Source organism: Temnothorax curvispinosus, unplaced genomic scaffold, assembly GCF_003070985.1.
Source record: "Temnothorax curvispinosus isolate PA1 unplaced genomic scaffold, ASM307098v1 QBEX01010053.1, whole genome shotgun sequence".
Taxonomy (NCBI): domain Eukaryota; kingdom Metazoa; phylum Arthropoda; class Insecta; order Hymenoptera; family Formicidae; genus Temnothorax; species Temnothorax curvispinosus.
This window is the reverse complement of record NW_020219833.1, coordinates 1085948-1108354: the sequence shown is the minus strand read 5'-3', so window position 1 is coordinate 1108354 and position 22407 is coordinate 1085948. Positions and strand designations below refer to the sequence as shown.

Sequence of the window (22407 nt, the reverse complement as noted above, 5' to 3'; positions counted from 1 at the left end):
ATATATATATATATATATATATATATATATATATATATATATATATAGGAAAGTAATGAAGAACTGCGGATTTTCAAGACCAAAAATTGTGATAAGTTATTTCTAATGTCGCTGGAACCACCTATTTGGCTGACTTTGCACGAATCAATCTCGCTGGATTACCGCGTAAATCGACTCATTTATTGACTTTTCTTTATTATAATTATTGATCATAGTACGCGATTTTTTTTTACTTTAGTTACTATTGAGTTATATTTCCCGGGGATCGCCCCGGAATTTCAATCCATTTAAAATCGCCGTAATGATTGGTAGGTATGTGCGTTTGTTGATTGGTTTTTTTGCATTACATATTTTATTGCTAGTTTGTCCACACTGTTATTTGCACCGCGAGATATATACGATTCCGTTCATTACATTTCCTATTATTTTTTGATAGCGCTATGCGTTTTGGAAAATTTCTTAATTTGAACGTTAAATGTCTCTTAAGGTCTAAAACTTTATTATATATTTTGAAATTGAGTATATTGTGCCTACCACTATACTTATCATTCTTTCCGTAGTATGTTTACCTTTTGCTAATTTATAACATAAGCTATTAATTTTACTCGCGCTTTTTTTGGAAACACACACACATTCGAAGAGCGCGACTAAAATCTAAATATAAGACATACATATATGTATATACATATAGACTTTCTGAACATTTATTCAAATCATATATCCGCATTCGTAGTCGATTGCATGATGAAGATTTTTGAGATTTTAATTTATCTTTCTGTTGTAAAAGTGAAATAACAGAAAGACAAAATAAATTAAAATGTCAATAACCTTCATCACACACATGCAATCGACTACAAATGCGGATATAGATTTGAATAAATAATGTTCAGAAAGTCTTATAAATTTTCTTTAATGTCGTTACGTGTAAGCTCTGATATTTAGAAACCTTTTCTGTTCTACAAGTTATATACGCATATAACCTAACATAGAATTTATGACTTTCTGATAAATCTGATTTTCAATATTTTTGTTTAAATTCTTTGTCTTTATTGTCTTTTACTTTATAACCGCATTCTTTTATATTTGAACGCTGTAGACATGGACTTTTTAAAAATTAATTACAGTTATAGAGAATAAATGCAACAAAAGTTTGTTTGAAAAAAAGAAAAAAAAGATTGTATTCTAGTCGGAAATTGATTTATTGACGTAATATGGATCGTTTGTTACATTTTCTTGACACAGGTGTTCTATATCAATAAATATGTATACATCTATTTTAACGATTTACTTTTTGCCAGATACAATTTATATTTTTTGTTCACATATGATTTTTCTTATACCGTAAATTTTGTTTTAGTAAAAAGAAATTATGTTATGATATTAATATCATTTAGCGTTATCGATAGTGGAGTTATTATTTATAAAGGTTTAAAAACAAAAATGACCGGCCGAGGTATTAATTTGTTCCGAATCAGCGCGGAAATAATTTTGCTGTAACAATGTCGGCACGTACGATATTCATAAACGCATTTTAATCCATCTCGCTATTAAGTGCTAATTAGCTGTTGAGGGCTGTTTTATTATTTAATTACAAAATATAATACGATTATATCTTTTCACCATTATTGTGTGCAATGTCCAGTTTTATCACTGAAAAACTGTGTTCGCATAAAGACACACGCGTTTAGAATTTACATTTATAATACTTGCTTTTTATTTAATCACGGCGAATGAATGCTACGAAAATTTCTTTATTTTTTTTTTAGAGTTTTATTGCGACACAGAGGCCAGAAAAAAAACACTTTCGTAGCGAATTTGCTTTCTCTTATAATTTAAAGCGAGAAAATGTTTCGCGTGCGTTTCGTGACCGAGTCACGTGCTTGATCGATCGTACCTGAAGGAAGAAAGCGAACGTCCGTCGTTCAAGTGTTTTCTTGGCTACATCGTAGCAGCAAAAATCTCATAGAATTCATTAATAATTTTCTACTTCCAGGATCTAGAATTACTAGACATTTTCGGTCAAACACATTTAGTATTTAGATATTCGTGCATCATGACTCAAACTGTATCTGACGGTTTAGGAAGTATTGGAGATATGTATGAGTAATACATGTGAAAGATTTAACTCCAGATGAAAGAGAAACAATGGCTATACTATAATTACCATATTAAATAAACAGTAATAAAGTAATTGAAATTTTTAATCACGATGCAAAAATTCAGATACAATACGGCCGATTAAAAATACTATAGCATAAAACCGGAAAGACATGCATTTTAATGTAAATTGATACGGGAAACGTTATCTACCTATGTTTTGTTAATGTACAAACTGACAATACATTCATCTTTTTGTTTCAGATTAAACAACATAGTGCCATTTGGACCAAAACGACGGTGATAACCTGGAAGCATTAATCATTCCAACGTCTCGCCAGTAAGTGTATTATTCTGTATGTTTGTACGTTAACAACAATGAAATTAAATTAACTTCCGAGTTGAGGCTGGTATGATTGCTTGTATTTCTGCGCGTGTACATGTACTTGCATTTTTGATTCAAATTTCTTATTAACGCAACGCACACGATGACGTGCATGGCACCGGCGTAATTGTATGCCGCTGATTCACGATAACACATCGAAATTGCGATGTGCCAACAGAAACGAAAGCTGATATCATCGATCCGTTACCTAGAAATTTACCCACCAACTCGTTATCGGTTATTATCGTACGGAGCGAGTACTCGACGCATGATAAATCAATGACTCGCTCGCCTAGATAAGACTCAGCGTATCGGTTACTCCATATATTTGATTCAGCACTCTTATCACTATTCCACCACGGATATTGCCACATACGGCGATTAGATGTTGGTCTTGCGTCGCGTTCGAAACGCTCGTATCGTGAAATATGACGATACATTTTCGATACAGGTTCGAAACGACGGTTGACCAACTGTATGTGTTGAAAATTATTGCGGGTGGCATTCCGGCAAATTTCGCGCCTGTGTTTCGGTCAATAATAAATCGTGCGTAACCGTGCGCTGATGGAATATTATATAGGTGTAAAAGTTTCGATTGTGATATGGAACGAAGATTTATATCTGTTCACTTATTCGACCGCACTTCAGGATATATCGGATTTTGTTACCGAGAGATGATATTTTGCCGAATGCACTGTGAAAAACTCCGAACGCGCCGAACTCTTCTCGTGCGTATTTTCAGTTTTGCGCCGAGCACAGTCAGCGCCGTATGAGAAAATATGTGTTGCGACTGTTGCATTCGCAACAATGCACGCCTGGGCGAACTCGGATATGGCACCGAAATACTCGTATTTGAAAAAAAGATCGATTGAGATCGAGTTTTGTCGAAAGTGTCGATTGTTTTGCGTCAAAATGCCTGCGATCGTATATAGAATAAATTTCTCTCAGAAAAGATGGGCAAAGCTGCTAGTTAATACGAAATCCGTCCAAAGTACATGTTCAAAATGCATTCCTAACGAACGTCTGGTGATTTAGATTCGTGCTATTGTTTCTGTGATTGCGTTTTTGACGAAATGCTCGAGCGAGAATTCAACGGATTTGATTCGGCCGCCGTTGTGTCGCGAAAATAACGAAAATAATGACGCCGAGCGTAGAAATCAGTTTCAAGCCAAGTTCTCCAATCTCTAGACAGTCTGGACCAAGCGAGCAATTTGTTCCACAATATTCGGTGACCTGATAGAACCGAGATTTGATTGACGGCAAGGATACCAATTCGCAATAATTGACATCAATTAGGAAGATATCTGCTGAAAGATAAACGATTGACGTTAGTCGTACCGTCTTTTCCCGACAGGTGCAGAAACTCCGAACGTAGCCACGTGAGAAATGCGATAACATGGATGTTCATTCGTAGATGCGCATGCATCATATTTAGCGCTAAATGTGGATATGCCGTATGAATGCCTAAATATATCCCCTACCAATTTATCTTTCTGTTGGCTCCCAATATACAAAAAAAAATCCGTACAGATTTCGCGGGCTTTATAGAAACTGTCGGCATGTCACGCGGCAAATTGTTTAAAATTCTGCACTCGGTTGAGCGTTGCTGAATTCAAAAGGCCGCCGTTGTAAATTGCCCGGACGCACGCGGCCCGTGTACAGACGGCCAGTTGTCGGCCGTTCGTATGTTCAGAAAATATCGCCACTCCGGAATATTTTGGGATTGCGTATACTCGCGCACACGAGACGAGGCGGGAGACCCGACGCGGACGGAACGAGTCCCCGGGCTCGCCCGTCCCCAGTCGGCGCCCGCCGTGCCGTCGACGCGTCGTCGACTGGGTTGCAGCAATTCGGCGTATCCTGAAATTCGCTGTCTAAATTTTACCAGCACACGGTCGCGCGTCCAGAGTGCATGCTCTCGCGTTGTGCCTTCGGCCGGAAGACTCACATCGTGTTCCGGAGGCCGTGCCTCGTGTACATAATGTAATTTGCGGGACAAATTCACATCTCAAACGGACAGATATGGGACGGGGGTTTCGCATTGCGACTGCGTGTCTGAAATCCCGTTACATTTCGAGTTAATTAATTCGCATAACACTCCGAGTTTTGGTCATCCGATGGATCCGATAGATCTCTGTCGAATCCACCTTCGCCGGTCGCGAGTTACTTCCGACGTTTGTCTCGTTTTCTTGAGTAGTAAAACATTCGCGGTTGATAATTTATGATGATTCATACAGCGTAAGTCTTTAATGGATTTAACATCGTGCCATAGATATAAGACGGATTTAGAACGAGTTAGAGTCTGAAAAGGTATTCAACGCGAAGCCAGAATCCCGTGGGATTTAGTGCTAGCGCTGGTTGATTACTTTCTCAGACATTCTTAGTCTTTCTTTGCTATGGTGCAAACTTAACTTTATTAGCAAATACGCCCAATGCGAGGAATTAAATCTAAAGTTAGTGGCATGTTGGTGCAACAAATTTGATTTGAGGTTTGAGTAATAATACATGTCGATGTTCTCTCGCGCGGTGGTTTTGTTAATTAGATCAAACCTTATTATTATAAGTTGGGTGTATATATATATATATATCATGTGCAACCTGATATTGCAGTATAATAGTCTTGGTAATATAATTAACGCAAACATCAACATATGTTATCATTACGAGAAATTCATACTCTAAGATTAATTAGAGTCTCTAATTTAGAGATAATAATTTATTTGGGTCGATTTAGTTCCATCACTTTCTAATGCTTATTATAGATCCGACTTGCAAGTAAACATAGATCCGCAAGTGAATAATTGATATTCTAATCCCTCTAAATTTCCAGTTCATTGCTTAACTATTAATGCTTACTTGATTAATGTTCAAAAGAAGATTATTTCGTAAGATATTCCATACATTTTACTTTCAATATCTTATAGATAGAGAACCGAAAAATTCATGAATAATCGGAAAGTGCGGTCAAGCTGAACAACTTGTAGAATAATGGACGTACGAACGCGTAAAGTCACGGTGCCGATCGCGAAAGAGTCGTCCGGGCGACATGTCATATCCCCTCGGAATATCCGGCTGCAACAAATCGCCTAATCAGGTGGATATATGACGGATGGAGAGGTGAAATTGGTTCCTGGCCGCGAGTAAATCTTGCGTGTGTCAAGGTGGGAGAAGGGTGCCAGGGGAGAAACCTGGAGAGAAAGAAGGACGCCAGATCGATTTCCTGCAGGATTTATACGACTATTTTTTATCCGACCTGCTCGCGAAGACGTCGTACACTGTGTCACGGCGTCGGGGATACTGTCTCCCGGCGTGCCGTTTTTCAGCTCGCGCCTCCGTTTCACTGCGCTTTTGGCACGCGGCTCGAATACCCCGCGCGACATTAATGCGACAGAGAACACCGTCGAAAGTTTTAATCAATCCGCTCCGATGACTCTTGGAATTTGGTCACGCGTACCGTACAACTCCGAAACGAAACTTTGCACCGCGCCCGGCCCCGAAATGGGCTTTGCTGGCGCGAATTAAAAAAAATGGCTCATTGAGTTGCCAGTGTTCACGGAGCCGTGCATCAACCTTTGTGAGCGCGAGCTCGTTTTAACGGGCACCATATTTTCAACGTCAGCGTACGCGTGCGAACGAAGGTTGATGCAGTTAACCTTCGTGCATAAGATCGCGTGAGTTTTTAATGTGATTCTCATGCTACGCGCTAGTTTCTCCATTGAAGTTACGGTGGTTTCCATCCTGCCGCATTCCGAAGCACGCATTAGTCAGGAAAACTTTGCTTCATACTTCCCCCGGTCTTTTTATTGTCTCGACGTTGCAGTTTTATCATAATTTAGGGAAAATTTTGAGTCTGCTGTATCCTTTATTCATATATATTTGTTCTTTGAACTTTGCTTTTTTTATTCGTCTATTGACCAAGTAAGATATTAATTTGAACAATTCTTATATCATCCGCCTACTAACTGTAACTGGGATTATTTAAAAATAAATATTGAAGTGTGTTATCTTTTACGTAGGAACAATTGTTGAATTTTGTCATAGCATATGCGTTTTTTTCTCGGAAAGTTCGAACACATCACTTGAATATACTCGATATTCGCGACAATTGGTTTTCCTTCGTTTCTCGTTCGTGGTAATCGGGTTTACGTAGCGAGCGCAGTTATCCCGATAACGTTGTATAATAATCGGGACGAGTCGATGGTGCTACATAATATGACCGGATCGAGGACGATTAATGAACGGCAAGTCGGTGCCGCATATTCAGATATATAATTTCGGCTCGAATTCGCGAGCGCGGAGCGGCGCGGCGCGATCAGAGGAAACACACTCTCCGCGGACGCGAGCGGAGGATGCGATTTATCATTCATCGGTGAAAACGGCCGTGACGGTACGGTGCCGCGGTGCTGTATAATTACGCGTATATATATTCGCCGGACCCCCGTGGCTATAAACGATCGTCGCCGCGAATCATCGATTGTACGCATCCTCATTTTCCGCACGATTTTAGATTACCATTCGGTGGAGTTTACGGTCCGTCAATAACTACGAACGGTGATATTGGAAATTCTCGGTGACGAACGTTATTGCGCCATCGCTCGCTCTGCACCGCTTCACCCCCTACCATCACTCTGCACCACCGGGATGCCGCTTGTCCTCCCTGTCTCTCTGTCTCGAGTTCTCACCTCGTCCTCGTCGTCCCCGTCGTACCCTCGTCGTATACCGACGCCGCCGTATCGTCGCGTTCGAGATATCAGACTCGAACTGTCTTCAATGCGGAAGTTTGCCGGTACTTTATCGAAGCCCACACGTAAATTCCCCTTACAGTCCGATATTCACTCTCTTGCATCGCGCTTAAGTAGCAGTTACTCGCCGCTGGCGTTGCTGCTACCCCTTGTTTTGAGACCGCATTCTCTTTCCGCTTTCTCGTTTTTACCATTTCCTTTTTTTTTCCGGACTCGCGGCCGTTGCTGCAAGTTTATGATTCGCACTTCCGACGAAAAAATCGCGTTATCTCAGAGAACACGAACGAAATCCCGCCAACGTGATTCTTTTTCCTTCGCGGAGATTACAGCGAGTCACTCTTATGCGCGAGCGTGCGACACACATTAATCTTCGTGAAACGATACGCTGCGCTGAAGGAAAAGATCAAAGGTTCAAAAAATTGTTTGCTCGTCCTGCAAGGGAACAAACTTTCGCCTCTCTTGTTACACATACACACACACACACCTATGTATGCACTAGCGTTAATGATTTCAAAGTGCCGCGCCGGAGAACATGCATTGAACACGTAAAATCATGAATGTCGATAACAGGGTCGTGTGCTGTGTCACATAAATGTGACACAGTTTAAAATGCTTCTATTTCTCTCGCACATCGTTAAAAGTATTTGATATTTCAATATTTTATTTTTAATAAATTGTCACATTTTTTATCAACTAGTAAGTTTCTGCAGGAATTATTTTTATTATGGCGATATTGACTGAAATCGACAATTTCTAAATATCGACGATATGTTTGGAAATTGAGATTTCAACGCGAAATGAACGATCCTTAAATATCAAGTACTTTTCTCATCAGGCAGCTGCTCTTAACGCTTGCAACGGGTGCTTGATAAAGCACCTATGTATTTTACCCTAACACGTGTATCGACTTTCGCGCGAGGTAATGGAGAATGGAAGTCGAGAAACAACAGCGAGCGTTTTCGAGCGTAACCATTTCATTTAATTGCCTCCATTTCGTTTAACGATCGATACGAGTCGGTGTGATGTTTTGAGTGGCTACTCAGCTGCCTCCTCAGCGAAATTGTTTTCGTGGCATAAATTGCAATGACTATTATCTAATCGCCGATATTAATGGACAGACAGCAACGAGTTCCTTCTCACGTAAGACATTTTTCTCGCTATAATTCTTGTCCGAATAAAAAGGTTGTCGACTCTACTAGGCCAATATATATTACGGCTGTTACTTTTGACAACTTCGAAGCTTCGAAAGAATTCAAAGCTTCGAAGTTCAAATATCGAAACCTTCGAAGCAAATCACCCAGCCTTAATATATATCCTAGAATCATAAAATACTTGTAAACGGATTTCTATAAAGTCAGCACTTTAGAATTTTAATATAATTAGCAGAATTCTGCTTTTCTTTTTCTCAACAAGTTCTGGAACTGCGCAAAGCCATTATACTCGTCGAAAATTTTGTGTATTGGGTGCGTTCCGTTTCACGCATGATGCGCATAATGCATCACTTATTCTTGTTCAACATTCGGTGAACAACAAGGATAATAAATGATGCATTATGCGCATCATGTGTAAAACGGAACGCACCCATTATTACATCTTATCTAAATAACTCTCATTTTCGTTAATAACAACTTTTGCATAACTTAGTCGGAACCTCTTCCGCTTAAATTCTTTATTATTACGGTCAATGAACTCTATACTCGATTACGTGAACGCGCGCGGTTGGCTGTTATTAAGTTCCGAGAACATTAATTGACGGTGTCTCTGCTTCATCTCGTCCGCTACTTTATCTTTTAACGTAACCGTTGCTTATCATTGAACTTATTCCTCGAAGGCTCATCGTCGTCCATACATCTTGTTATCAGACCCATTGGGATAACCTGTCATCCAGCAAAATCGATCCGTGTATCGATGACCACGCGATGTTTGTAACCAGTAATACGAGAAGAGGATGTCCTTTGTAAATGACGTGTTCGTTCTGTTGCGCCAAATATCTGTACCACACTGACTTCGCGTTTTTTTTACGATCTCGACATATTGTTTCCATCTGCATGACGAGCAAAGAATGTTAATAGCAAGTTTTCTTTGACGACCTCGCATGTCGCTGCGAACACTTTTTACGCGCTTTTACGGATGAAAGAGAAACGGATCAGCAAAGAAATACTTCGAGTCCGAGGTTCTTTCAAACCTTTCTATTCAAGATTTATCAGATATGTTCTCTTGAGCCACGTACGATTTGTTATAAAACTAGATTTTGTTCGAATTATAATTTAAATATCTCTGGAATTTCATTTGCGCGTTAAATTTACCTTAAAAACGATATAAATTTTACGCGGGCGCGACGGTGCATTTACGTGACAGTCGACTAAAAGAAAACGTTTTACAGCGATATTGCGTGGATTAAAGTTTCTCATATTCCGCGCTATTATGCAAAACTGCTCTTATGTTTCTTCTGTCAGGCTAATTGAAGAGATAGCCAGTGTCTATAAAACAGTACTTCTTATTAAAGCAACCGTTCATTTATCGGGGAAGTGAAGGCCGCTGATAGCATTGCTTTACAAGCGTACAAAAAAAATAAGAGTGTTTGAAAAATCCGAGCTGAGATTATATTTTTAAAATAACCACCAATATTTTTAAAATAATATAAGAGAAAGAAATATTCAAAATTGAAATAAGATACCGAGGTCACGTTAATGAGATTTTTTCCAAATTGGATCTCTTTTTTTTCTTAAATAAACAGCTCGTACTTTATAAAATCTACACTTTATTGCGATTTTCGTAACATATGTCAAGCAGGATATTCGAGGAGCTCGACTTATTAGAGATGGATGGAATTTTACTCAAGTTTCATAGATGCCTGTCCTCCGTTTCTCTGACGCCCGTCGTAAATTTCCCGGTCGCTTGGGATCTTCGTTAGGGATTTAGTCGGCAACGCGGATCGAATTTCGGGACTGTTCGATGCGCCAAATTTTGAAGCGCCAAGACAAAGAACGAAGTTACAAGGCGCATAAATATTGTAATTCGGCGGATATATTGCAAACGACATACATATTCACATACCCGAAATCCACTACGTGTGAAATAGCGCTTACCGATTGCATATTTCTCAACCGGAGTGACACAATTCTGATATTGAATCTTTTATTACGTGAGAAAGAAATTTCACGTTTCAAATTTCTTGAAATTTGATCGTTTGTATCCTTTAATTACTGGAAGGAGCGAAAAAGGGAGGAATTATCTGGTGTTACATCTTAGTGGCGAAATTGCGCTCTCTTTCTCTCTCTCTTTCTCTCTCTCTCTCCGTTAGGCAACTACTGCCATTTAAACTCAGTTTCGTACATAGTGTCCTATTCAAGTAATAATTTCGCATTCAGGCAATTAGCCGCTCTCTGCTGAAATAATATGCGCAATTAAGTAAGTATGAACCTCTTTAGAGTTGGAGGGACTCTCGTTTAGAAAATAATGTCGACGCAGCGAGATTTATCGCCGCCTACGCGACGCGACTTCCGCATGCGCGGGGTTATTCCAATTACAACGTTGTAATTCCCTCTATCTTTAACATTTATGAGGTATCGTAATAATTCACTATTCGTCGCATGTCTACGTATATTAACCTACGTTTGCGGATACAATAGAATAATACGATGAGCGGCAATAAATAATAGGCCCGTAAGCGTAAATAATTTAGAACGCAATACGCGTGTGCACTAGAATGGTGATCAGACAACAGAAACATGCATTTATCGAAATAATTTATACGTGTATAACGCGATAACATGACATGCTTTATGTGCTATAGCGATGATATTAAGCTATGCATCGAAGGTTGACATTGCATTGTGATTGCGCGTCGGACCAATTGGGCATTGACCAATAAGGATAAAACTGATTAAGCTCCAATAATCGAATCTTAATCTTCCATATTCAATCATAATGCAATTTTAATGCGTAATTTGAAACAGATTGTAAAATCATTGATTTTAGAAGTCCTCGAGTTGCCATCTTTCATATATTTTTTATACATTTTTATTGTATATAGGGTGTCTGATAATAAGTATGTAACACCCGCAGAGGGTAGGTAGGTAGAGCGCTGAAAGATAGAAAGGTTTTGTACCATGATCCAAATTTTTTTAATATTTTTTACTAGAGACTGAATAATTGTTGAATTTCACAATAGCTGCTCAAGTGTCACGAACATATTTATTTGCTGTATATTAATGTATGTAGATCTCTATTGATACGAATTTAATTATTAGCCGACGATGACTTTTCAAGTGTTCTCTTGTTAATTCTCGTCGCGCGCGTGCCGACATGATGCTCCTTGTGCGATAACAGCTTTTGCATAAAGACAATAGCTGATCTCCATCTCAGCGGAGAATCTGTTTCTCTCGGTGCGTCGGCGCAAATTGGTTTCCTCGAAGAAGTAATTTCGAGCGGCAAAGTGGACCGATGTCCCCGCGGAACAGTACCTAATGAAGTGTACGCGAGCAGAACACGACAAGGGTGGTTAAAAAGAGGCTAAAAAGAGAGAAGCTACAGCTGGGAAACAAGCAACAGCATCGCGGATAACGAGTTAGCTCCGTGAATTTCTTTGTCGGAAAGAAGTTCGGCGACTTGCTGATTTCCACCACACTCCTACAATCCTCTCGTCGACCACTCTTTGACCATGTGAGAATACGCCTCAAGTGCCATAGCATGGTCCGAAAGACACCTTTTCTAGAGCCACTATCGCAATATCTGCCTCACATATTTGGACTATATACGCAAACGCAAGTTCGATCGTCACGCACACACCCTCGAAACAGTTACTCTCGAGCGGCCATAGGTCGGGAAAAGCGAGAAATATTTTTCCTGAACGTGACAGCTCGGGTATCCGGGGCTGATCGTTCGGTGCTTATGTAGCGGTTCTTCGTCAGCTGTGCACCTCCGTCGTCTGCGCTTCCTCGCTTCTGCTTTCCATATCGCTCGTCCGAATCACCAATACGCTAAAGTTACATACACCCTTATACTTCCGCTCAGTTTGAAGTGGTGAACTATCTCTTTCGTGAAGAAAAGGAGATCGCGATATCGTTCAGAACATTTATCAGAAAAGTCTTGGGAAAGAAGCTAAATTTCTAAAGGCGCTAAACAGCAACTTTTTCCAACTTTTTGCTAAAGCGATAATTGCGGATGCAGTTATACATATGACATATGCAATAAAGAATCAAGCGCCATTTTCGTGATTTTTAGTTCTTTATTGCAAAGTGCACTTCACGTGGACAGGAGATTTTTTAAAAACGCAGATGATACATGGAATTGTATTTGAGGGGGATTATATTTAACGTTGGTGCAGAATTTTATTTCTAATGTTTCATGGAATTGGCTCTATATAGTGGAAAGTTTTTGGAGTTGGTTCCACATTGCAGAACTGTGTCCAATTAAGATATTTTTTACGTAATATCTAATTAACAATTTTGTAATTTGATTAGCATCTGTCTAGATATAAAAATAAGTTAGAAAATGATTAAAATTATGTTTGGCTAAATACGGAATAGACAATACCATTTACGTATTTGCCATTGTTGCGATTGAAAATCGTACGCCTACGGTCGGTCGTGTTTGCGAAAGTTTTTGTAAACGACTTATAGAGCTGTTCAAACCGGTCTCTGAACAAAAACGTGCGCCACGCGTGACTCAGCGTCGAAAGAACGGCACGACGCGACGTTGAGTCCGCGTAGCGGAAATAGCCGGCAGACGCCGATGTTGAATCATTACTTAGTAATCAAGACTCAAGTGACTCTCGTATGAACGTGATAAACATGTTATTTCTAGATGAGATGATTGCCGCTTATTACGCACGAGTTTGCAATAATTGTTCTTCTGCACGCTATATACTGCCTGCCGCCAATTTTTTTCTCCTCCGTGTATTCGTTCGATATTTTTTAAGCTGCGAATCTCACGAACGCATATGGGAACAATCTACCGCAGTGTAGATTGGAATGCCGTAAAGAAAAAGTATCACGCGGTGCACATATATTCGAGAACAATTCCGATTCTCGCGCCCGTTTCTCTTAATCCTACAAATGCGCAATGACTCTGCCAGGCATCCTCTCACCATTTGTCATCTTGCCGGAATTGTCTGCCGACGGAAAATATCGTGCATTCTTAACCATGAAAGTTTCTCTTAATGCTTAATTACTCTGTGCTCTCAGACATTTATGAAAACTTCCTAAAAGAACAGATATATCACCGAAATTAGGTTGACGTTGTAAAAAATTTATAAAGAAAGAAATGGATAAATTAGTATTTTGCAGGTGGAGCACAAAGCTCGTGACTTGCTAATGTTTAATTCACTGTGACATAAAACTGTTTAATTAAAATACCATTTATCTCATACATTCGATATGTCTCTCGTATAATGGAATTGGAGTATCTTTGGTATCTTCTAGATAGAAAACTATAAATGTATATTTTATATGATTTTATGTGATCGTTTTTATTGATTCGATGTGGAAAACGAGAAAGTTTACTAGCGCGCACAAACATTATAAAGGATAAACGAAAAATTGTGTACAATCATAGTAAATCACCAGCGCAACGCATTGGTTTGGTGCCACTATATTTACCGTATAGGATCGTTAATCATCATATGTCCACAAGGTATTGCTCGAATTTTTTCTGTTTTAAATAGGTACAAAAAAGGAAGGATAAAAGAGCCGCTATCTTTTGGATATCTACAATTCCTTCTCAATTATAAAACGCCAGTCCGTTTCTCTCAGAGTGACTTGCTCGTTTACACCGGTCGAAGCTATGAGCGAGTTCCGAACTGCGAGTTATGCACCATTTTCTGGTGCCAGTAGGACCGTAATTTTCTTTCCTCTCCCTTTTATACGCTTTCTCGTTCAGCATATCGGACGTCGAAGTTTTAATGAATTGGAAGAAAGAGTTTACAAAGCCGTAAGATTAATACCGTTGTCTTGAATTTTAAAGCGGACAGTGACGTAACAGCTTCCATCATTTGTAGCTGTTTCCACGATCGTGAAATGGTAACTTCCTCAAGTTACCGTCGTATAGTTAAATTTTGCTGAATATTCAAAGATTACTTACTAAGTTCATTGCCCATTCGATACCGATCCGGAGATTCCCCGAAAATTTTCAAGCTATATAAAATATAGGTATACGTAAGATAGAATGATTCCTTTTCTATTTCAAAATATATTTAATAACTTATCTTCAGCTTTTTGAAAAGCACATGTTTGATAAATAAAATTTATTACTTTAAACATAAAATATATTAACGACGAAGGCTACGTTCCGATATTTACTGTCAGCGCTGAAAATCTATAGTATAATGTGACGTAAAATATGGAAAAATATAGATTTTTAGTACTGACAGTGAATATCAGAATATAACCGAAGTAATGTCAGTCAGTTTTAAATGTTCTATATACAGATATTTTGTGACCGATATAGATCAACTATCTTCTAGTTCAATATTAAAATATTTCGACAGATACAGAAATTGAATGTGATTTTTATTGCTTTATCAAATGCTACTGCATTATTAGTTCTCTCTATTTTCAGGGGATTTGATTTCATATTATGCGATTTTGCAGAATTATATTATTGCAGAAATATGTCGTAAAAACGTAATCGATGTATATTTCCACCGTTCTTGCTCATTTTGTATCCGATAATTTCAATCATGGACAGTCCGTGTGTAGCTTTGGGGATGCACTCCAATCACCTATATTCCCCTTGAGTGTAACATTTCGAACGGAGGGGGATGGAAGCAGCTGCCTCTGTGCATTTCTAGTAATCCCGCAAGGAAGGGCCGTGTACAAACCTCGAGATCAGTAGCGTGTACACGTTCCTGAGTTACGGAGCACGCGATAATTGACTTACATTACAATGCAAATTACCCCCGTCACGTCACCGTGTAAAATACCATTCCAATTCTTACGCTAGCTACTTTTCATGCACTCAACTGCAGCCGTTGCAATTAAGGCCGTGCAACAGAGGTCTAGCTCGCGTCCAGATTCCGCGCGTTGCAAGTTTCCGAGCTTTTTCATTGAAAATAACAGTCTCGTTACCTCACCCGCTAAATCGTACATTTAATGAAATGCACTGATGCCGGGATTATCGATGAAAAACGCGCACGATATTGCGTGTGAAACGTGGGAAACGATGATTTACCGCCTACGCCGCTGCTCATTCACAGCTGCGTCATATTCGAGAGTGTTTTAATTGGCTCGCGTGTCTAATGTACAATCGTGCCAAATTTTACGCCGCTTTAGCCGCCTATCTACTCCCCAGATTTTCCCTTTCTTACGTACCAGTCCCGTGCAAGCACGTGATCTACTTGAAAATGAGCCTCGCATACTCGCTGAAAAATATCGGTGCACTTACAAGTGAACCTTAAACGTTCCTTCGGCTTTCCTCCACTACGGTCGATACAATTAAATCCAGCCACGGTGTGTAATATATACATATAGATCCACCGCCGTGAAATAAACTCTTTGGCAATAGGTCGGTAAATCGCTTCTGTCCCATTTTTTCTCCGCTATTATATAGAAGCCTCGGGCGAAAGGGTTGAATAAATTCCAAAGTCCCAAGCGTTTTCGCATTCGTTAAAATTCTATACACAGATCGGCGATTAACACCTGCAATAGTATACGAGAATTTCTGCAAGCACGAAATAATGCAAAAGAGATATCGAATCCCAGGAGAAATCTTTGCATGCATCGTTAATGATCCGTGTCTGTTGTGCTTTACCTGCCGGAAAGTTAGGTGCGCTTTCAGCCTGACATTGCGTCTCGAGTTCGTGGATACGAGGAATCTTGCGGTATATCTGCCGAGTAATATTTTATGTGACCCCGCTAGGAAATCACGGACGAGTTGAAGGCAATTTTCTTCGCGCAGTACTGCAATTTTATTTCCTGATTGACATGAATTCTCCTCTTCATGAAAACTAATACGTTATAATCTTTGTTTTCAAATTCTAAACAGAAGGGAGTACTCAATAAATAATTTTATAATTATTTATTTAATAATTGTACATTAATATTTATTACAAATACTAATTTATTACAACGTTGTTAATTCTTTAACAACAGACGTTAATTAAATAATTAAATTTTATTATTAATTAAATAAAATCATATAGCCCTTAAATTCATTTTCTAAAATATATTTACACAATATTTTATTATTTTAGAATGGAAATTATAATTTCTATTACATATATCCGAAAAATTAGTGCCCGAATTAAATAGGAAATGTATAACGACGCCTTGTTTCCTTATTCGCGTCAATTAATACTTCCATTTATTTGTAGTTGTATAGCGTACATTATTCTAAATAAGCAGAGACTATGTTCTACAATCTTCAACTTTACAATTTCCAAGTTTCGGTCTTACAATAGTGTTTCCGACGTACAATAATTCATTACCACGCTAGCCGTAATTTCCTTGAGCTTTAGTATGAAATACGGAGTAACAAAAACCATAACTTCGTATGTTAGTATTCCGCCGCACCGGAAATCGTTAGAAAGCTTTTAACAATAAGATAGAATTTCTCGCGACAAAAATCTTTTCTGAAAATTTTCTTTCGAGAGATTCGACTTTGCTTCACATTTATAGTGTATAAACATTTTTTTTTGTAGAAATAAAAATTCGAGTCTGTCAGTGTTATCAAGTAAATTATTAGCTGATTAATTTATGCTTGTACATTAATAAAATAGAATTTTTCTACAAAGTACTACTACTAGTAGTCAGTTTAGAATTCAATAAGCTTTTGAAATACAAAACACTTGTCTATAGTTTCCCGTTCGCATCAAAAACACCGTTAAATGTCTCGTAAACATTCGATAACAGCATCGAATGGCACCGAATGACAATATCACCGGGGATACAGCAGAGCAGGTGCCAGCCGATAGGTACAACGCAACGTAATGGTGAAGAGGCAAACTACGAGCGTTACGCTCGTTTGCCTTGAACTACAGCGCAACTGGCAGGTTCGCAAATATTTTGCACCAATGTAAAATTAGAATCGTCATGCTTACACATTGTAAGTGTAAATAAATTGAAACAAATTTTCTGCATGAGAAGCACGTTAAAAGCACTTCATTCGCTCGTTGCAGTAAGCAAGCAGTTGATTGGGAAGCGTTAATTAATTCCTGACGATATTCAACATTTAGTCCGTTGCCAGTACACGCAAAACAATTCGCATTTTCGTGCTCTTTTCAATCAGTATCGATTTTGCTATGTATTATAGTCTAACTAGCTGTTAAATTACTTATTAAGCAAGTTGCGATAAACCTGAAATATTACAGTACACGAGAAAACGCTCTCTTTCTTGATAAATTTAAAACTTGATTGTTTGCTCCGATTATTAATTCTGTACAAATTGATATTTTTGATCCTATGTCATAGAATTAATCTCGCTATTCTCACTCGCTCGCCTGTAAATAGATGAAGCACATATCTGCTTTCCATCGTTTAATTATCGGTCATCGATCATTGGTATAGACTGTCATTTCTGCATTCTGTATCTTTAATTGCTTTGTATACAATACAGAAGCGCGTCCGTCCAATTGTTTCCTCAGCGCCTATTCATTTTTTTTCCATTTAACTGAGAATTTTGCCCGGAGCGCTGCTGCCGCATCCATGAATATTGACGATCGAAAGGGCCGATTCATATTCTCGATTCTAATCAGGACCCGTGACTCTCCATTTTTCATCCGTTATCAACGCCACATAAACTCCATCCTCCACCCCTCTCTCCCCTATCCGCTTCCACGTTCCCCTTCACCCTGTTCTTTTGCTTCATCTTCACTTTTCAGGCGGGGCGAGGGGTAGGCAGCGTGAAAGACTGTCTATTTAAGGTCTCTTTCCCTAACGATCTGACGCATCACCGTATCTGCTGCCAATAAATGTAACGGTGACACGCAAACAACCCTCGGCATCGTTTTCCCTGGTTTTCCCAGAAACATCCCCCCGAGCACGCACCCGTCCATCCCGTCTAGCCATTCACTTTTCTTCCTTCTCCTGTTCGTCGTCGAGCCGACATCGGCGATACAGTGACGAGTCTTCCCTTCTCTCTTTCTCACACTCTTGTCATCTCTGCTCATTCCAGCTCAGACTTTATCGCCCTATTCGGTACCGTCATAGCGATAACGTCGTCGTCGCACCGTCACGGTCGTTTCCCCTGTGTAAGAATTCGATCAGAAGCGAACGCTCGACTCTCGTCGGGGTTACCACCCTCGCGTGAGACCAAAAGGATCCGCTATACTGTTCCGAAAAGCGAGACCTTTCGCCATACGAAATAACGTGCCCGGCCGAAATGTACGCCACGTCGTTCCGTCTCATGTACGCGCCGAATCTCACAGAGGCCATTAGGCAGCTAAATGATTAATCGAGCATACGAGGTACACGGCAAGGTTGCCCGCTTCTACATGTTACGAACGCGCGCGAGCGAGGTCGCCGGATAAATTACCATTTTCATGCCAGACATCCCCGCGCGCGTTGTCCGCGCAAGATTAGAAATGGGCGGCGTATACCGGCTCGCGGGAGCTTCTCCCTCATGTAGTTCAATGTCCGAAAAGTTTATTTTATTAATAGCAATCTCTTCGCGAGCAACCAGCAAAAATCTCTGTACGTTATACTGTTTAAAGTTGACGTTTTATGCATTCTAGGATACTTTAATCCGGAAAGATGAAAGCATAACTTACAATTAGGCATTGTACCCACTTGGTAAGTATAATACATACATAAACCGTATGAAAAATATATATGGACGAAGTCCGACCTCGATAAAATATATAGATTGCACCCGTAGAAAGTTTCTCTGTCACTTCGCCTCTCGTGTTACGAGCAGACCGTATTCATCGGACGTGTTGGTTTTATCGCGGCGTGCATGATCAAACATCTTTTATTTTTACCACGCTTCAATTTCTTGCAACACCGCGGTAACTTTGAACACACGGCATGTCCCGGTTACTATAGTATTGTGTGACTTTCCCGCGTGCGAGCTACTCGCATTTTTAGCTTCGTATAAATATAAGTGCCGTGAAATATTTAAAGTTCCACGCTACACGCCATAAAGTATCTCGGTCTATCTCCACCCTCTCGATATACGATACGCTGTCGAACGACGCGCATAGTTATTCTCCACATTTTAAGAGAGTCGCGAAGAAATTTTTGTTCACAGGGTAGAGTTCCTCCCTGATAAAGACTACGAGATTTCTATCGAGAAGGGCGGTGTACTCTGCGCTCTCGTGCTCGCGGCGATATATCCATTTGTCTGCTATGTGTTCGAAAACGTGACACGTAGTGTAATCGAGCAAATACACGCGATCACGCGTGTCCGCCGTGTGCCGTCCAGTCAGCTGCAGTCAACCTTCGAGCCGGCTCCATACACGTATTGAGAACGGAATACCATCTGTTTGCGCTCTACGATCAAGTCGGTGCCTGATAAATGGACTCACGTTCGATACGATTCCGCCAGCGAGAACTTATTGCGCCTCGTGCCCACCCTCCCCTGCATATTCCGTAGTCTAATACTGCGTTCACATTCATGAGGAATATAGAGTCCACGTATATAGAGTCCATGTTACTGTCGACATTCTCCTTCGAACGTTGCCGCTCGATAGTATGCGCATCGCCCAAGTGGACCCGTAATAATAACGAAGCGACATCACGCTCTCGCATTCAGAATGCCGTAACAATAATATCCCAACGGAGGCGGTCGAAGTCGCGATACGAGAGTGACAGCGTAATAACGAAAACTATATAGCCTCCGTAATATTGATGCGTTTAACGATAAGTGTTTCTCTTTCTCTTTATGCTTTATTATATACCACTGCTATATACTGTACTGTATGTAGTGACATTACGTTAAAATATCGCTTGTATCAGATCTACGGTTTCAGCGTAACTGCTTCACGCGATCGGAATATTCGACGATGGTGGTGGTGGTGGTGCTGGTCGTGGTGGTGGTGGTGGTAGTAGTGGTGAAACACGTTTCTCGCCTTGCTTCTTATGCCGGGGAGGCTTTGCCGAACAATTGTGTGATTTATCGTAACTCTCTCGTCGTCGTTCTGCCATCGTTAATATCGTCGTGTAGAGTTCTCCGAGAGACCCGCGCTGGTAATCCACTTAAAACAATTTATCGGGAGATTGCAAGCGGAGTTTACCGTATCCGATGCAGCAGAGGCTTTACGGCCGTGCATGTATGTGTGTGTGTGTACGTCCATGCGTATACATGCGCGTGCGTTTGCACATTTAACGATAACGTATAATTTATATGCGCGTCTTGAGATCATAATTCACTTCGCCGCACGTAGGAATGATACCGAAATCGAAGTCGAAATATAATTTCGAGATAATTTCCGCGGCGAATTTCTGCCACAATAACTCGTCCCGTCATTTTTCCAATATGAAACTGTCTTCGTTAAATAGCCGTATATTCATAGCTGGATTAAAAGAGAGCGGGACGGTTTTGTCGATTACTTTATTAATTAACATATCATATGGATAGCTTATTATAGTTGAATCATATTTGGAACGAAATAAATACATGAAAATTTTTTTATCGCTCGCGTTCAGCGTTATAAGTTCTCTGCAATATGAATTCTTTTATTGTATCAAAGTAGTCTGTATAGAAGTTTCGGGCGAAAAAATTCCTGACGCATCGTGGATCTGCACGATTACCGGAAAAAAATGTGCATTGTATTTCGGCACTGTTTTTGAAGCACCCTTCGGATTAATCGGAGCTGTGCACTCAGCGAGTACGATAGTTTAAACAGCTGCACACCGTTGGTACAATTTTCTGTTTGCCCATCTTGCTGCGTAAACGTGTTACCGCCGCTGTATTCGCCGGGTGCGTTATCGACGTTCATATCGAATTGTATCGGACTATTCCTCGAATCGGACTGCCATCGGGATATCTCTCTCTTGCCCATCTATTTCGATTCCTGAATGCGAATTTCGATGCCATTCTGAGATAAATGAATTAAAACTATCGCGTGACCGAGCGCCGAACAAAAGGGCAATCCGAACGGTTTACGCGCCGTGCATAATTCCACGTTTCGTTCTTGAATGGCACAAAAGTGACACCGCCTGTGCATATTTAATTCAAGCAATCCTGAAACAAGAGGCACTCCGCTTCGTCTACATTCAAACAGCGCGAGAGACGAAACAACGAACGCGAACGCGCGCGCTACATTAAGCTACATCTCTCTGGGCTGTCTACATCGGGAGCGCCATGACCTAATGCAAGTATTGTTATTAGATGCGTTGCTGGGGCGTGGTATTGCACGAATTTCAGCGTTGCTTTGGTTTCCGCCTCTACCGCAATTTCCTTTGCCCTCCGCCGCACGTACACCGGGAGGAAGACCCGTCTGGCCGACGATATTCCACACATGTGGAAACGAGCCACGAAAGGGATCCTCATGGCGACTCGGCACGACCCATTTGAATTTCGTGGATTTGGGCCAATTTTCTTCCCTCTCTCGTGCAACAAGGCGAACCCTCATCACCCCGAGTCACGTATCTTTCCCGCGGAATGTATATCTCCTGTCTTGCCACCGTTGCATTGATTTGCTTATATTTTCCGCGGACTTTTGCTATCAGTCGTTCGTAAAAGAGACAAATCAACAATGTTTCTCGAGATAAATTTGTCGAAAAATTATTTATCCGATATTTACATTATTATTATAATTTTTTTTCGATTGCACATTCCTCGACGCAATTCAAACAGCGATGAAAGCGAGTTACAAAGCGAATTCTATTCAGTGACCCAATTCAGACTAACTTGCTTTGTGTAACAGATTTTGCACAATCAACTGAAGTCGATTTAACCCCTGTTTCCATTGTAGCGAGAAATTTGCATACACACCAGCGTATTATAATCGTATTTAAAGGACAAAATAATTTCACGGATGATTCATTATTATCGCGCTTCGGCGACGCGCGACGGTCGCGGCTCGCATGGCGAGTCACACGCTCACACGGCGCGAATAGATAATGAGATGGCCGAGGTAAAGCGTCATTGCGTTTTAATTTGATTCTACGCTCGTTACGTCGTTTGTCGTTTATGCACAGGACAGATCTCGCTCAACACTTAGCGGGCGCACGAATTACTCACGCGCCAGGAATATCAATGTCACTTGCCGGTAGAGACGGATTATATACCTAACTGAATCCA

General features: G+C 40.3%; 1 long non-coding RNA gene across 1 annotated transcript in view; it reads left to right on the top strand.

The window, feature by feature from the left end:
- Positions 1 to 18956, top strand: part of LOC112459682 — a 72185-nt gene extending 53229 nt beyond the window's left edge. Inside the window, exons 2-3 of the long non-coding RNA XR_003041351.1 lie at positions 2362 to 2437; positions 18896 to 18956. This is a non-coding gene — a long non-coding RNA (uncharacterized LOC112459682). The remainder of the gene's footprint in view (positions 1 to 2361; positions 2438 to 18895) is intronic.
- Positions 18957 to 22407: the final 3451 nt, after the last annotated feature.